Genomic DNA, 17,475 nt, shown 5'->3' with positions numbered 1-17,475 from the left:
ATTTTATATTTGGATAATTAGGATTTCTGTGGCATATAACTAGAATTGAACTTCACCCCCTAATTGGAATTAATTGACCAAGGAATTGGCTGTTGATAAATTTTAGAGGAGACTAGGAAGGTCTAAGGAATTAGGGTCTAGTCACATATAGTTTGCTATGAATTAAATCTTGCATGATTAAAATAAATTAATAAGAAAAGTCAATCCAGAAAATAGATAACTCTGAAGCCTTAACTGTTTCTCCATATTTTATTCCCAACTTATTTACTTGCCTTTCCTTAATATTCTTGCTATTGTTTAATGTCTTTGAACTCTCAACACTATTTTCTGTTTGCCTAACTAAGTAAATTAATCAACCATTGTTGCTTAATCCATCAATCCTCGTGGGATCAACCCTCACTCACCTGAGGTATTACTTGGTACAACCCGGTGCACTTGCCGGTTAGTTTGTGGGTGAGAAATACCGCACCAAGTTTTTGGCGCCGTTGCCGGGGATTGATAGTGATTAACAACTATCAGTTGTTTGATTGCTTAGATTAGGCATTTTAATTTTAATTTTTTAAAAATTTTTCTTAGTATTTTCGAAAATTTTTTTAATTAAATAAATAGCACTTATATTTTTTTCTTAATTTCTGAAATTAAGTTTGGTGTCACCTAGTTAATTTCATTTTAATTTTCTTGTTTATTTTTCCTGTTAATTTTCGAAAATTTCTGTCTAATTTCAGTTATCATTTTCAAAATTTATTTATTTATTTTATTTAGTATTTTTGTTTTATTATTTTACACAGGATACCTCACGAGGACTTCTCTGCACTCTAACGTAGAGAGTCCCATCTTTTCTTATTTTCTGTTTGTTTATGCGCAGGAACAGAGACAAGGAACCTCTATTAGACTTTGATCCAGAACCTGAAAGGACTTGTAGGTGACGTTTACAACAAGCAAGACTTTGCAAGCCTACAGAATCCACTATGGATCACAATAATGCTGTTAATGCCAATGTGGTAAATCCGAATGGCAATGAAGAACAAAGGAGAGTGCTTGGCACTTACTCTGCTCCTACTGCAGATCTTTATAGAAAAAGCATTGTGGTGCCTCCTATAACTACGAACAACTTCGAGTTGAAGCCACAGTTGGTCACCCTGGTGCAACAAAACTGCCAGTATCATGGTCTTCCCCACGAAGACCCAAATCAATTTATTTCTAATTTTCTGTAGATTTGTGATACTGTGAAGACAAATGGAGTGAACCCAGAGGTGTACAAACTCATGCTCTTCCCGTTTTCTCTGAGGGGATGGAGCAAAGCTATGGCTAGATTCCCAACCCAAGGAGAGTTTGAATATTTGGGACAAGGTTGTTACTGAGTTTCTTACTAAATTTTTCCCACCAAAGAAGCTGACTAAGCTTAGGGTGGAGGTTCAGACCTTCAGGCAGAGGGATGGTGAAACTCTTTATGAAGCTTGGGAGAGGTACAAGCTACTGATTAGGCAATGCCCCCCGGATATATTCTCTAAATGGACCCAACTAGACATCTTTTATGAAGACTTGAGTGAAATATCTAAGATGTGCTTAGATAATTCTGCAGGTGGTTCATTGCACAAGAAGAAGACACCGGAGGAGACTATTGAGCTGATTGAATTGGTTGCTAGCAACCAATATTTATACTCATCTAACAGGAATCCTGTGAACTCTGAGGCTCCTCAGAAGAAAGGTGTTATGGAAGTAGAGGCTCTTAATGCTCTTCTTACTCAGAATAAGCTTATATCTCAGCAAATAAGTCTACTTACTCAATAGATGGGTGGCATGCAAGTCTCAGCTATCAACACCCAAAACTCAACTCAAGAGGTCCCTTATGACCTGACAGGTAATTTTGTGCAAAATGATAATCATGACTATGCTCAATCTTCTTTTGAATAGGTCAATTACATGGGGAGTGGTCCTAGAAATCCCAACAATGATCCATATTCTAAGACATACAATCAGGGGTGGAGAAATCACCCAAATTTTGGGTGGATGGACCAACCTTAAAGACCTCATAATTTCAACAATAATTCTCAGGGCGGCTTCCAACAGAACAATCACAATAATCGCCAATTTCAGTCTCAGCAGCAACAACCACCTCAGTAGGAAAACTCTAAATCCCAAGATTCTAATTGGGAGATGATGAGGAGTTTTATGCAGGAAACCAGAGCCTCCATTAGAAACTTAGAGGTGCAAATGGGCCAACTAAGCAAGCAAATACCTGAGAGGTCTGCAAGTACATTCCCAGGTGATATAGTGGTGTACCCAAGAGAAGATTGCAAGGCTATTCAATTAAGAAGTGATAAAATAGCTGGCTCTGAGACAAGGGCCAATGAAGAGCTAGTTGAAAAGAAAGCTCCAGAGGAAAAAAAAGGAAGAAGTAGAGCACGCCCCTCTAAAGCGTGCAGACAACCCGTTCCCTGACTCACTTGACACTTATCCTACATTGCCAAAGGCTCCTGAATACAAGCCAAAAATGCCATATCCTCAGAGACTTCAGAAGGCTTCCAAAGAAAAACAGTTCTCTAAATTTTTAGATGTCTTCAAGAAGCTACAGATCAACATTCCTTTTGCAGAGGCTCTTGAGCAAATGCCCCTTTATGCTAAATTTATGAAAGAATTGGTGACTAACAAGAGGAATTGGAAGGAGCAAGAAACCGTGGTGTTAACCAAGGAATGCAGTGCTATTATTCAATATAAACTGCCTGAGAAAATGCAAGATCTAGGGAGTTTTGTGATTCCTTGCACCATTGGGAGATGTCATCATTCAGAGAGCTTTATGTGATCTTGGAGCTAGCATCAATCTTATGCCACTTTCAGTGATGAAAAAGCTTTAAATTAAGGAGGTAAAACCCACTCGTATTTCTCTTCAACTTGCTGATCTTTCTATTAAATTACCTGTGAGTGTTGTTGAGGATTTACTTGTGAAAGTAGGACCCTTTATTTTTCCTACTGATTTTGTTATATTAGACATGGAAGAGGATGTAAAATCCTCTATTATTCTTGGTAGACCCTTTTTAGCTACAGGTAGAGCTCTGATTGATGTGCAAAAGGGTGAATTAACACTGAGGGTCAATGAAGAACAGGTGGTCCTTAATGTTTTTGAAGCTCTCAAGCACCCTAATGATTCTGAAAGGTGTATGAGAATTGATGTTGTTGAACCACTTGTTCAAGAAGTACTGGAAGCTAAGGTACTTGATGACATTCTGGATCCTATTTCTGAGTATGAGTTAGTTGAAGTTGATGATTCACCACCCCAGAAGGCACTAGTTCACACGCCTAAAGCAGAGAAGGAAGCTCCCAAGATTGAGCCCAAGGATTTACCTCCTTCTCTAAAATATGTGTTCTTGGGTGAAAATGATTCCTATCCAGTAATTATTAGCTCTTCCCTAAAGACTGAAGAGAAAGAGGCACTTATTTCAGTGCTCAGGAGCCATAAAACGGCTCTTGGGTGGACCATTAGTACTTGAAGGGGATTAGTCCAACCAAGTGCATGCACAAGATCCTCCTTGAAGATGATGCTAAACTAGTTGTGCAACCAAAAAGGAGACTCAATCCAACTATGAAAGAGGTGGTCCAAAAAGAGGTAATAAAATTATGGGAAGCAGGTATTATTTACCCTATTTCTGACAGTCATTGGGTAAGTCCTATACAGGTAGTTCCCAAGAAAGGAGGTATGACAGTGATCAAGAATGAAGAGAATGAGCTTATTCCTACAAGAACAGTCATAGGAGGGAGAATGTGTATAGACTACAGGAGGCTCAACACTGCTACCAGGAAGGATCACTTTTCCCTGCCTTTCATTGATCAGATGCTTGAGAGGTTAGCTGGTCATGCGTTTTACTGTTTTCTAGATGGATATTCTGGATATAATCAAATTGCAGTGGACCCTCAAGATCAAGAGAAGACAGCATTCAAGTGCCTCTTTGGAGTATTTGCCTACAGGAGAATGCCTTTTGGACTTTGCAATGCTCCAGCAACTTTTCAGAGGTGTATGCTTTCAATTTTTCTGATATGGTTGAAAAGTTCATTGAGGTATTTATTGATGACTTTTCTGTTTTTGGTAATTCTTTTGAATCTTGCCTTAAGCATTTATCTCTTGTCTTGAAACGGTGTCAAGAATCAAACCTTGTTTTAAATTGGGAAAAATATCATTTTATGGTTACATAAGGTATTGTCCTTGGACACCGGATTTCAAGTAAGGGAATTGAGGTTGATAGAGCAAAGGTGGAGGTAATTGAAAAATTACCACCACCAACTAATGTTAAGACAGTCAGGAGTTTCTTAGGTCATGCAGGATTTTACAGAAGATTTATAAAGGATTTTTCTAAAATTGCTAAACCTTTAAGCAACCTGTTAGTTGCTGATGTTCCTTTTGTCTTTGATTCTGATTGTCTACATGCTTTTGAAACTCTGAAAGCAAACCTTACCTCTGCTCCCATTATAGCTTCCCCTGACTGGGATTTACCATTTGAGTTGATGTGTGATGCCATTGACTTTGCTATAGGAGCTATTTTAGGACAGAGACATGGTAAGCTTGTACATGTCATTTACTATGCCAGTCATGTGCTAAATGATGCCCAAAAGAATTACACAACTACAGAAAAGGAATTATTAGCTGTTGTGTATGTTATTGATAAGTTTAGGTCCTATTTACTTGGTTCTAAGGTTATTATTTATACTGATCATGTTGTTTTGAAGTACCTTCTAACCAAGCAGAATTCTAAACCAAGATTAATCAGATGGGTGTTACTCCTTCAAGAGTTTGATATTGAGATAAAAGACAGAAAAGGGTCTAGAAAATCAAGTAGCTGACCATCTCTCCAGAATATAGCCTGAAGTAGGAGTACAACCACCCACAGCTGTGACTGAGACATTTTCGGATGAGCAGTTGTTCCTCATTCAGCAGGCTCCATGGTTTGTAGACATTGCAAATTATAAGGCCATGAATTTTATTCCAAGGGAGTATAGTAGGCAACAAGTGAAGAAGCTATTGACTGATGCAAAGTACTACATTTGGGAGGAACCATACCTTTTTAAAAGGTGTTCAGATGGTATCATTCGGAGATGTGTCCCAGATGAAGAAAAACAGCAGATTCTTTGGCACTGTCATGATTCTGAGTATGGAGGCCACTTTGGTGGTGAAAGGACAGCTACAAAGGTCCTTCAGAGTGGGTTTTACTGGCCGACTCTATTCAGAGACTCAAGAGCATTTGTGAAGCACTGTGATAGATGTGAAAAAGCCACAAATCTCCCTGCCAACCATGAAATGCCACAGCAGGGGATTTTTGAGGTTGAGTCGTTTGATGTGTGGGGTATTGACTTCATGGGACCTTTCCCACCCTCACATTCAAACAACTATATTCTAGTGGCAGTTGATTATGTGTCCAAGTGGGTGAAAGCTGTGGCTCTGCCCACCAATGATGCAAAGGTGGTAATGAGTTTTCTTCAGAGATATATCTTTAGCCGGTTTGGTGTCCCAAGGACACTCATTAGTGATGGAGGAAGTCACTTCTGTAACAGACAGCTGGACTCTCTTCTGCAGAGATATGGAGTATGTCATAAAGTGGCAACCCCCTATCACCCTCAGACAAGTGGACAGATTGAAGTTTCCAACAGGGAACTCAAGCGGATTTTAGAGAAGACCGTCATTATTTCAAGAAAGGACTCGTCTAGGAAGCTTGATGATGCTCTCTGGGCATACCAGACAGCTTACAAGACTCCTATAGGCATGTCCGCTTATCAGCTGGTCTATGGCAAAGCCTGTCACTTGCCAGTTGAGCTGGAGCATAAAGCTTACTGGGCAATCTGATATCTGAATCTTGATTCAGAAGCTGCAGGAATCAAGCGAATGCTTCAGTTGAATGAGCTTGATGAATTCAGATATTCTGCCTATGAGAATGCCAAGCTCTATAAGGAGAGAACCAAGTTACTGCATGACAAGAAGATTGCCATCAGAGTCTTTGAGCCAGGACAGAGAGCACTTTTGTATAATTCAAGGCTCAAACTCTTTCCCGGGAAGCTGAAATCCCGGTGGTCAGGACCATTTGTAGTTACCAGAGCTTCACCATATGGTTATGTGGAAATACAGGAAGAGAATTCTGACAGGAAATTTACAGTGAATGGCCAGAGGTTGAATTACTATCTGGGAGGCGAGATTGATCGCCAGAGGTCTGCTCATCTGCTGACTTAGCAGAACTAACCGTCAAGCTAGTGACGATAAAGAAGCGCTTGTCGGGAGGTAACCCGATAACTTCGTATCCTTATTTATTTTTTGTATTAGTAGTTTCATTACTTATTTGATTTTTATTGAGTTTTTACTGTTTTCTAATCATGCAGCTATTTTATCACAGGAACCGAACACTTCAGGCGACACACACACAAAAAAAAGCACCCGACGCGCAAGCGTCGCTGATGCGTACACGTCATATGTGGGTGCGAGAAAAATATAAATAAAAGTTACAGAGAGTTGCGCGGGAGTGGTACAGGAAGTGTGCCTTGCACATTAACATGGTCACGCGTCCGCGTCCCTGAAGCATGCGCGTTATTTACGATTTTGGCATTCCACGCGGACGCGTCAAGCACGCGCATGCGTGGATAAGTAAAATCGATGTAAAAAGTGTTTGGGTAGAGAGTTGTGATGGCTTGGGGCTGGAATTGTGCTAGAGCACAAAGTTGATCACGTGTACGCGTCCCTGACGCGTGCGCGTCCTTCCCCCAAATGGCCATCCACGCGTGCGCGTGTATGACGCGCACACATCATCTGAAATTTTGATTTCCAGGCCACGCGAGCAGAGAGTTGTGTGTGTGCGCGGTCGCCTTCGCGCAATTCGCACAAACCAAATCCACGCGTACGCGTGCCTTACGCATACATGTCGCATGCGACGCCCAATTTACCCTCCTCAACGCCCGATTTCAAATCATCTACCCCCCAATCCTAATTCTCTCTTGTTCTTTTATCCTTCTATTCTTCTTTCATCTTACTATTTGTTTTTGTTTTCAGTTCTTCTTTGTTTGAGGACAAGCAAACCTTTAAGTTTGGTGTTGTCGCTTCGCTTATGGCTTTTCTGCTTATTTTAATAGCACCAAAGGAAGATAACATTCTTCATGGAGGAATGAGATGGCCACTAGCATAACTAAGGTGGTTGAGTTCCTTTCATTTTATTTCTCTTTCGTTCTTATTTTGTTGTTTTTTGTTTTCTGTTGCTTTGATTGTTTGCATGATCTTTAGTACTTTTAGTTCTTAGAATTAGTTTCATTCTATTATTTGTCTCCTGTACCGCTCACTGAACTTGAATCTAAAAAGAAAAAGAAGTGATATATTGCATGAGAAATTGAGTTATATTGAAGAGTAGTCTTATTCACTTAAATGTGGTGGTATTTTTTGTAACTCTGAATGCATGACATGAACAGTGCATTGATGAGCGGATAATTTATACGCTTTTTGGCATTATTTTTAGTATGTTTTTAGTAGGATCTAGTTACTTTTAGGGACGTTTTCATTAGTTTTTATGTTAAATTCACATTTCTGGACTTTACTATGAGTTTGTGTGTTTTTCTGTGATTTCATGTATTTTCTGGCTGAAATTGAGGGACTTGAGCAAAAATCAGATTCAGAGGTTGAAGAAGGACTGCTGATGCTGTTGGATTCTGACCTCTCTGCACTCAAAGTGGATTTTCTGGAGCTACGGAACTCGAAATGGCGCGCTTTCAATTGCGTTGGAAAGTAGACATACAGGGCTTTCCATCAATGTATAATAGTCCATACTTTGCCCAAGTTTAGACGATGCAAACTGGCGTTCAACGCCAGTTCTCTGCCCAATTCTGGCGTCCAGCGCCAGAAAAAGATTAAAAGTTGGAGTTCAACGCCAGAAATGGATCCAAACCTGGCGTTCAACTCCAGAAATGACCTCTACACGTGTAACACTCAAGCTCAGCCCAAGCACACACCAAGTGGGCCCCGGAAGTGGATTTATGCATCAATTACTTACTTCTGTAAACCCTAGTGACTAGTTTATTATAAATAGGACCTTTTACTATTGTATTAGACATCTTTGGATCATCTTTGACGCCTGGTTCTTAGATCAGAGGGGCTGGCCATTCGGCCATGCCTGGACCTTTCACTTATGTATTTTTAACGGTAGAGTTTCTATACTCCATAGATTAAGGTGTGGAGCTCTGCTGTTCCTCAAAGATTAATGCAAAGTACTACTGTTTTCTATTCAATTCATCTTATTTCGCTTCTAAGATATTCATTCGCACTTCAACCTGAATGTGATGAACGTGACAATCATCATCATTCCCCATGAACGCGTGCCTGACAACCACTTCCGTTCTACTTTCGATTGAATGAGTGTCTCTTAGATCTCTTAACCAGAATCTTCGTGGTATAAGCTAGATTGATGGCGGCATTCAAGAGAATCCGGAAAGTCTAAACCTTGTCTGTGGTATTCCGAGTAGGATTCAATGATTGAATGACTGTGACGAGCTTCAAACTCGCGATTGCTGGGCGTAGTGACAGACGCAAAAGGATAGTAAATCCTATTCCAGTATGATCGAGAACCGACAGATGAGTAGCCGTGTCGTGACAGGGTGCGTTGACCATGTTCACTGAGAGGATAGGATGTAACCATTGACAAGGATGATGCCTCCAGACGATTAGCCGTGCCGTGACAGGGCATTTGGATCATTTTCCCGAGAGAAGACCGAAAGTAGCCATTGACAATGGTGATGCATTACATAAAGCCAGCCATGGAAAGGAGTAAGACTGATTGGATGAAGATAGCAGGAAAGCAGAGGTTCAGAGGAACGAAAGCATCTCTATTCGCTTATCTGAAATTCTCACCAATGATTTACATAAGTATTTCTATCACTATTTTATTAATTATTTTCGAAAACCCCATTACTATTTTATATCCGCCTGACTGAGATTTACAAGGTGACCATAGCTTGCTTCATACCAACAATCTCCGTGGGATTCGACCCTTACTCACGTAAGGTATTACTTGGACGACCTAGTGCACTTGCTGGTTAGTTGTGCGAAGTTGTGAACCATGGTATTGGCATCATGTTTTTGGCGCCATTACCAGGGAAAGAAAGAGCGATGAATTTTACATAATCAAAGTGTAATCACAATTTCTGCGCATCAAGTTTTTGGCGCCTTTGTCGGGGATTGTTCGAGTTTGGACAACTAACGGTTCATCTTGTTGCTCAGATTAGGTAATTTTCTTTTTTGTTTTCTTTTCAAAAAATTTTCAAAAATCTTTCAAAAATTTCTCCTTTGTTTTCGAAAAAAAATGTTTCCAAAAAAAATATATTCTTCTTCAGAATTTTTAAGAATGAATTCTAGTGTTTCATAAAGCATGTTGAAGCCTGGCTGGCTGTAAAGCCATGTCCAAATTCTTTTGGACTGAGGTTTCACTTATACTCAAGAGAAGAGCTTCTTTGTCTTTCTTAGCAAATTAGCTGATGCAAGTGATAGCATACTAAAGCTTGGCTGGCTATTAAGCCATGCCTGACCCTTTGATTGGAGCTTTAGATTAAAGAGCATAAGATTCCTGGAATTCATATTAAAAATTTTGGAATCCTTATTTTTCTTTCACACTAATTTTCGAAAAATACCAAAAAAATTTAGAAAATCATAAAAATCAAAAATATTTTTGTGTTCTTGTTTGAGTCTTGAGTCATGTTATAAGTTTGGTGTCAATTGCATGTGCATCTTGCATTTTTCGAAAATTCTCATGTATTCATAGTGTTCTTCATGATCTTCAAGTTGTTCTTGGTAAGTCTTCTTGTTTGATCTTTGCATTTGCATGTTTTGTATCTTTTCTTGTTTTTCATATGCATTCTTGAATTCTTAGTGTCTAAGCATTAAAGAATTCTAAGTTTGGTGTCTTGCATGTTTTCCTTGCATTAAAAATTTTTCAAAAATATGTTCTTGGTGTTCATCTTGACATTCAAAGTGTTCTTGGTGTTCATCTTGACATTCATAGCATTCTTGCATGCATTCATTGTTTTAATCTAAAAATTTCATGCATTGCATCATTTTTCTTGTTTTTCTCTCTCATCATTAAAAAATTCAAAAATAAAAAAAAATATCTTTCCCTTTTTATCTCTCATAAATTCGAAAATTAGATTTGACTTTTTCAAAAATTTTTAAAATCTAGTTGTTTTTATGAGTCAAATCAAATTTTCAATTTTAAAAATCCTATCTTTTTCAAAAATCTTTTTTTAAAAAAAAATCAAATCTTTTTCATTTTTCTTAGTTATTTTTGAAAATTCCAAAAATATTTTTCAAAAATATTTTTTTTATTTTTATATCAAATTTTCGAAAATAACAATAACAATTAATGTTTTGATTCAAAAATTTCAAGTTTGTTACTTGCTTGTTAAGAAAGATTCAAACTTTAAGTTCTAGAATCATATCTTGTGATTTCTTGTGAATCAAGTCATTAATTGTGATTTTAAAAATCAAATCTTTTTCAAAACTAATTTCAATCATAGCTTTTCAAAAATATCTTCCCTATCTTATCTTTTTCAAAATATGATTCTAAAATACCTTTTCTAACTTCCTATCTTCTTATCTTTTCAAAATATCTTTTCAAAATTTGTTTCAACTAACTAACTAACTTTTTGTTTGTTTCTTATCTTTTTCAAAACCACCTAACTAACACTCTCTCTCTAATTTTCGAAAATATCTCCCCCCTTTTTCAAAATTTCTTTTTAATTAACTAATAATTTAATTTTTTATTTTAATTTTCGAAAATTACTAACCTTTTTCAAAAACTATTTTCGAAAATCACTAACCTTTTTTCAAAAATAATTTTCGAAAATTCTTCTCCCTCATCTCCTTCTAATTATTCATTCATCTACTAACACTTCTCTTCATCTCACATCACTGCTCCTATCCTTACCCTTGTGTTTGGATTCTTCATTCTTCTTCACCCCTATTCCTTTTCTTCTTCTACTAACAATAAGGAACCTCTTTACTGTGACATAGAGGATTCCTCTTCTTTTCTTTTTTCTCTTCTCTTTCTTATGAGCAGGGACAGAGAAAAAGGCATTCTTGTTGAAGCTGATCCAGAACCTGAAAGGACTCTGAAAAGGAAACTAAGAGAAGCTAAATTACAACAATCCAGAGAAAGCCTTATTGAAAATTTCGAACAAGTAAAGGAGATGGCAGCCAAACCCAACAACAATAATGCAAGGAGAATGCTTGGTGACTTTACTGCACCTAATTCCAATTTACATGGAAGAAGCATCTCCATCCCTACCATTGGAGCAAACAATTTTGAGCTGAAACCTCAGCTAGTTTCTCTGATGCAGCAGAACTGCAAGTTTCATGGACTTCCATCTGAAGATCCTTTTCAGTTCTTAACTGAATTCTTGCAGATCTGTGATACTGTTAAGACTAATGGAGTAGATCCTGAAGTCTACAGGCTCATGCTTTTCCCATTTGCTATAAGAGACAGAGCTAGAATCTGGTTGGACTCTCAACCCAGAGACAGCCTGAACTCTTGGGATAAGCTGGTCACGGCTTTCTTAGCCAAGTTCTTTCCTCCTCAAAAGCTGAGCAAGCTTAGAGTGGATGTTCAAACCTTCAGACAAAAAGAAGGTGAATCCCTCTATGAAGCTTGGGAAAGATACAAGCAGCTGACCAAAAAGTGTCCTTCTGACATGCTTTCAGAATGGACCATCCTGGATATCTTCTATGATGGTTTATCTGAGATATCAAAGATGTCATTGGATACTTCTGCAGGTGGATCCATTCACCTAAAGAAAACGCTTGTAGAAGCTTAAGAACTCATTGACATGGTTGCTAATAACCAGTTTATGTACACTTCTGAGAGGAATCCTGTGAGTAATGGGACACCTATGAAGAAGGGAGTTCTTGAAGTTGATACTCTGAATGCCATATTGGCTCAGAACAAAATATTGACTCAGCAAGTCAATATGATTTCCCAGAGTTTGAATGGAATGCAAGCTGCATCCAACAGTACTCAAGAGGCATCTTCTGAAGAAGAAGCTTATGATCCTGAGAACCCTGCAATAGCAGAGGTGAATTACTTAGGTGAACCTTATGGAAATACCTATAACTCATCATGGAGAAATCATCTAAATTTCTCATGGAAGGATCAAAAGCCTCAACAAGGCTTTAATAATGGTGGAAGAAACAGGTTCAACAATAATAAACCTTTTTCATCATCCACTCAGCAACAGACAGAGAATTTTGAGCAGAATCCATCTAGCTTAGCAAATTTAGTCTCTGATCTATCTAAGGCCACTGTGAGTTTCATGAATGAAACAAGGTCTTCCATTAAAAATTTGGAAGCACAAGTGGGCCAGCTGAGTAAAAGGATCACTGAAATCCCTCCTAGTACTCTCCCAAGCAATACAGAAGAGAATCCAAAAGGAGAGTGCAAGGCCATTGACATAAGCATCATGGCCGAACCTGTAAGGGAAGGAGAGGACGTGAATCCCAAGGAGGAAGACCTCCTGGGACGTCCAGTGATCAATAAAGAGCTTCCCTCTGAGGAACCAAAGGAATCTGAGACTCATCTAGAGACCATAGAGATTCCATTGAACCTCCTTATGCCCTTCATGAGCTCTGATGAGTATTCCTCTTCTGAAGAGAATGAGGATGTTACTGAAGAGCAAGCTGCCAAGTTTCTTGGTGCAATCATGAAGCTGAATGCCAAATTATTTGGCATTGAAACTTGGGAAGATGAACCTCCCTTGTTCACCAATGAACTAAGTGATCTGGATCAACTGACATTGCCTCAGAAGAGACAGGATCCTGGAAAGTTCATAATACCTTGTACCATAGGCACCATGATCTTTAAGGCTCTATGTGACCTTGGTTCAGGGATAAACCTCATGCCCCTCTCTGTAATAGAGAAGTTGGGAATCTATGGGGTGCAAGCTGCTAAAATCTCATTAGAGATGGTAAATGATTCCAGAAAACAGGCTTGTGGACAAGTAGAGGACGTGTTAGTAAAGGTTGAAGGTCTTTACATCCCTGCTGATTTCATAGTCCTGGATACTGGAAAGGAAGAGGATGAATCCATCATCCTAGGAAGACCTTTCCTAGCCACAGCAAGAGCTGTGATTGATGTGGACAGAGGAGAATTGATCCTTCAATTAAATAAGGACAACCTTGTGTTTACAACTCAAGGATCTCTCTCTGCATCCATGGAGAGGAAGCAGAAAAAGCTTCTCTCAAAGCAGAGTCAACCAAAGCCCCCACAGTCAAACTCTAAGTTTGGTGTTGAACTCCCATATCCAAACTCTAAGTTTGGTGTTGGAGAGTCTCAACAAAGCTTTGCACATCTGTGAGGCTCCATGAGAGTCCACTGTCAAGCTATTGACATTAAAGAAGCGCTTGTTGGGAGGCAACCCAATTTTTATTTATCTAACTATATTTTTCTTAGTTATATGTCTTTGTAGGTTCATGATCATGTGGAGTCACAAAATAAAAATAAAAATTGAAAACGGAATCAAAAACAGCAGAAGAAAAATCACACCCTGGAGGAAGCACCTGTCTGGCGTTCAACGCCAAAACAGAGCATGGTTCTGGCGCTGAACGCCCAAAATGGGCAGTGTCTGGGCGCTGAACGCCCAAAATGGGCAGCATCTGGGCGCTGGACGCCAGAACTGCACCCTGGAGGAGAGCTGGCGCTGAACGCCCAGAACAAGCATGGTTCTGGCGTTCAACGCCAGAAATGGGCAACAAATGGGCGTTGAACGCCCAAAATGGGCACCAACCTGGCGCTGAACGCCCAGAGTTGTGTGCAAGGACATTTTACATGCCTAATTTGGTGCAAGGTTGTAAATCCTTGAACACCTCAGGATCTGTGGACCCCACAGGATCATCTCAGGATATGTGAATCTCACAGGATCCCCACCCACCTCACCCTCCCTCTCTCCATTCATGATCATCCCTTCTGTTTTCTATTCACCACTCACATTCATACACACATCCCTCCATCTCCTCCATATCTTCTTCTTCTTCTTCTTCTATTCTTTCTTCTTTTGCTCGAGGGCGAGCAACATTCTAAGTTTGGTGTGGTAAAAGCATAGCTTTTTTTTGTTTTTCCATTACCATTGATGGCACCTAAGACCGGAGAAACCTCTAGAAAAGGGGAAGGGAAGACAAAGGCTTCCACCTCCGAGTCATGGGAGATGGAAAGATTCATCTCAAGGGTCTATAGCTCAGTGGTAGAACATGTGGCTGCAAATCAAGAGATCCCTGAGATACCTCAGGGGATGCATCTTCCTCCACAAAACTATTGGGAGCAAATCAACACCTCCCTAGGAGAATTAAGTTCCAACATGGGACAACTAAGGGTGAAACATCAAGAGCACTCCATCATCCTTCATGAAATAAGAGAAGATCAAAAAGCAATGAGGGAGGAGCAACAAAGACAATGAAGAGACATAGAAGAGCTCAAGGACATCATTGGTTCCTCAAGAAGGAAACGCCACCATCACTAAGGTGGATTCATTCCTTGTTCTTATTTCTTCTATTTTTCGTTTTCTCTGTTAAGTGCTTATCCATGTTTGTGTCTTCATTACATGATCATTAGTAGTTAGTAACTATGCCTTAAAGATATGAATGTCCTATGAACCCATCACCTTTCTTAAATGAAAAATGTTTTAATTCAAAAGAACAAGAAGTACATGAGTTTCGAATTTATCCTTGAACTTAGCTTAATTATATTGATGTGGTGACAATGCTTCTTGTTTTCTGAATGTATGCTTGAACAGTGCATGTGTCTTTTGAAGTTGTTGTTTAAGAATGTTAAATATGTTGGCTCTTGAAAGAATGATGACTAGGAAACATGTTATTTGATAATCTGAAAAATCATAAAAATGATTCTTGAAGCAAGAAAAAGCAGCAAAGAACAAAGCTTGCAGAAAAAAAAATAGGCGAAAAAAAATAGAAAGAAAAAGAAAAAGCAAGCAGAAAAAGCCAAAATCTCTTAAAACCAAGAGGCAAGAGTAAAAAGCCAATAACCCTTAAAACCAAAAGGCAAGGGCAAATAAAAAAGGATCCCAAGGCTTTGAGCATCAGTGGATAGGAGGGCCTAAAAGAATAAAATCCTGGCCTAAGCGGCTAAACCAAGCTGTCCCTAACCATGTGCTTGTGGCGTGTAGGTGTCAATTGAAAACTTGAGACTGAGCGGTTAAAGTCAAGGTCCAAAGCAAAAGAAGAGTGTGCTTAAGAACCCTGGACACCTCTAATTGGGGACTTTAGCAAAGCTGAGTCACAATCTGAAAAGGTTCACCCAATTATGTGTCTGTGGCATTTATGTATCCGGTGGTAATACTGGAAAACAAAGTGCTTAGGGCCACGGCCAAGACTCATAAAATAGCTGTGTTCAAGAATCATCATACTGAACTAGGAGAATCAATAACACTATCTGAACTTTGAGTTCCTATAGATGCCAATCATTCTAAACCTCAATGGATAAAGTGAGATGCCAAAACTATTCAAGAGGAAAAAAGCTACAAGTCCCGCTCATCTGATTGAAGCTATGTTTCATTGATAGTTTGGAATTTATAGTATATTCTATTCTTTTTATCCTATTTTATTTTCAGTTGCTTGGGGACAAGCAACAATTTAAGTTTGGTGTTGTGATGAGCGGATAATTTATACGCTTTTTGGCATTGTTTTTAGTATGTTTTTAGTAGGATCTAGTTACTTTTAGGGACGTTTTCATTAGTTTTTATGTTAAATTCACATTTCTGGACTTTACTATGAGTTTGTGTGTTTTTATGTGATTTCAGGTATTTTCTGGCTGAAATTGAGGGACTTGAGCAAAAATCAGATTCAGAGGTTGAAGAAGGACTGCTGATGCTGTTGGATTCTGACCTCCCTGCACTCAAAGTAGATTTTCAGGAGCTACAGAACTCGAAATGACACACTTCCAATTGCGTTGGAAAGTAGACATCCAGGGCTTTCCAGAAATGTATAATAGTTCATACTTTGCCCAAATTTAGATGACGCAAACTGGCGTTCAACGCCAGTTCTCTACCCAATTCTGGCGTCCAGCGCCAGAAAAGGATTAAAAGTTGGAGTTCAACGCCAGAAATGGATCCAAACCTGGTGTTCAACTCCAGAAATAACCTCTACACGTGTAACACTCAAGCTCAGCCCAAGCACACACCAAGTGGGCCCCGGAAGTGGATTTATGCATCAATTACTTACTTCTGTAAACCCTAGTGACTAGTTTATTATAAATAGGACCTTTTACTATTGTATTAGACATCTTTGGATCATCTTTGACGCCTGGTTCTTAGATCAGAGGGGCTGGCCATTCGGCCATGCCTGGACCTTTCACTTATGTATTTTTAACGGTAGAGTTTCTATACTCCATAGATTAAGGTGTGGAGCTCTGCTGTTCCTCAAAGATTAATGCAAAGTACTACTGTTTTCTATTCAATTCATCTTATTTCGCTTCTAAGATATTCATTCGCACTTCAAACTGAATGTGATGAACGTGACAATCATCATCATTCCCCATGAACGCGTGCCTGACAACCACTTCCGTTCTACTTTCGATTGAATGAGTGTCTCTTAGATCTCTTAACCAGAATCTTCGTGGTATAAGCTAGATTGATGGCGGCATTCAAGAGAATCCGGAAAGTCTAAACGTTGTCTGTGGTATTCCGAGTAGGATTCAATGATTGAATGACTGTGACGAGCTTCAAACTCGCGATTGCTGGACGTAGTGACAGACGCAAAAGGATAGTAAATCCTATTCCAGTATGATCGAGAACCGACAGATGAGTAGCCGTGCCGTGACAGGGTGCGTTGACCATGTTCACTGAGAGGATAGGATGTAACCATTGACAAGGGTGATGCCTCCAGACGATTAGCCGTGCCGTGACAGGGCATTTGGATCATTTTCTCGAGAGAAGACCGAAAGTAGCCATTGACAATGGTGATGCATTACATAAAGCCATCCATGGAAAGGAGTAAGACTGATTGGATGAAGATAACAGGAAAGCAGAGGTTCAGAGGAACGAAAGCATCTCTATTCGCTTATCTGAAATTCTCACCAATGATTTACATAAGTATTTCTATCACTATTTTATTAATTATTTTCGAAAACCCCATTACTATTTTATATCCGCCTGACTGAGATTTACAAGGTGACCATAGCTTGCTTCATACCAACAATCTCCGTGGGATTCGACCCTTACTCACGTAAGGTATTACTTGGACGACCCAGTGCACTTGCTGGTTAGTTGTGCGAAGTTGTGAACCATGGTATTGGCATCATGTTTTTGGCGCCATTACCAGGGAAAGAAAGAGCGATGAATTTTACATAATCAAAGTGTAATCACAATTTCTGCGCACCATGCATATTTAAATTTGTGTCAAAGAATGTTGATGTACAAGGAACAGGAATTTAGAGAATTATTATGACTCCTCTGAAATAAACAGAAATT

This window comes from Arachis ipaensis, chromosome B9 (assembly GCF_059453495.1).
Source record: "Arachis ipaensis isolate K30076 ecotype BB chromosome B9, ASM5945349v1, whole genome shotgun sequence".
In the NCBI taxonomy this organism is placed as follows: Eukaryota; Viridiplantae; Streptophyta; class Magnoliopsida; order Fabales; family Fabaceae; genus Arachis; species Arachis ipaensis.
Note: the sequence above shows the minus strand (reverse complement) of the source record.